The sequence below is a fragment of the Notothenia coriiceps genome, unplaced genomic scaffold, assembly GCF_000735185.1.
Source record: "Notothenia coriiceps isolate Sejong01 unplaced genomic scaffold, NC01 NC01_scaffold00019475, whole genome shotgun sequence".
Taxonomy (NCBI): Eukaryota; Metazoa; Chordata; class Actinopteri; order Perciformes; family Nototheniidae; genus Notothenia; species Notothenia coriiceps.
This window is the reverse complement of record NW_011352176.1, coordinates 6,480-7,308: the sequence shown is the minus strand read 5'-3', so window position 1 is coordinate 7,308 and position 829 is coordinate 6,480.

Sequence of the window (829 nt, the reverse complement as noted above, 5' to 3'; positions counted from 1 at the left end):
GGGGGGGTGTAAATAATGTATTTGGAGCGGCGGGTTACAAGGAGCTGGAGCCTGACCGAGCTCGGTGCAGGGAAGGGAAGGGAAAGGGTTGAGCGGCCATGCTGCTGCACAGGAAGCTGGATGTTGGAGGGGGTTGAGGAGGGGGGTGGCAGAGGGGGAACTGTACGAGCTACAACAACCCCACTGCAGGGCTCTGGGGAATGTGGGGCCTCCGCAAGAATGTAGCAATCCTCGACTTCCGCTAAGTGCTCTGTGTTACCAAGACAAATAGTTTGCTGCTGCTGACTGCCATTAACAATGCAACATAATAATGTGGTAAAGGGAAATGCTATTTCACAACAGGCCTGGGGCTGCTACGGATCCAAATGGTTTCTCATGAAGAGCAACGATTTCAAACTGGAAACCTTCCATTACAGGATAGGACAATAGTCAGATAAAAATCTACAAATTTTGTATTAATAGTTTGACATTTTGGGAAATTCTTGCCAATAATTAGGATACAAGATTGCTACCAATTTGTTAGAAGCAGCAGGAGGAACTTAGCTTATAATTAAGACTGGAAACAGCTGGAAAAAAGGGCGGGCGCGAGAGACCAGGAGGAAAAATGGTTATAAAAAAAAAAAAATCATAAATTGAAAAATTATTGATTCGAAAATAATATGATGCAGTACAGTACTACTACGTCTGGGTCTCTGTGTTTCATTAAAGCTCGGCTCTGTGTGTGTGTGGAACGAGCCATTTTGTGTGCGCGAGAGAGAGAGAGAGAGAGCGCACCAGTACCGGAGATCGTTGTTGTTAGCTTCTGGTGCTAGTGAGCTATGCTAACGGA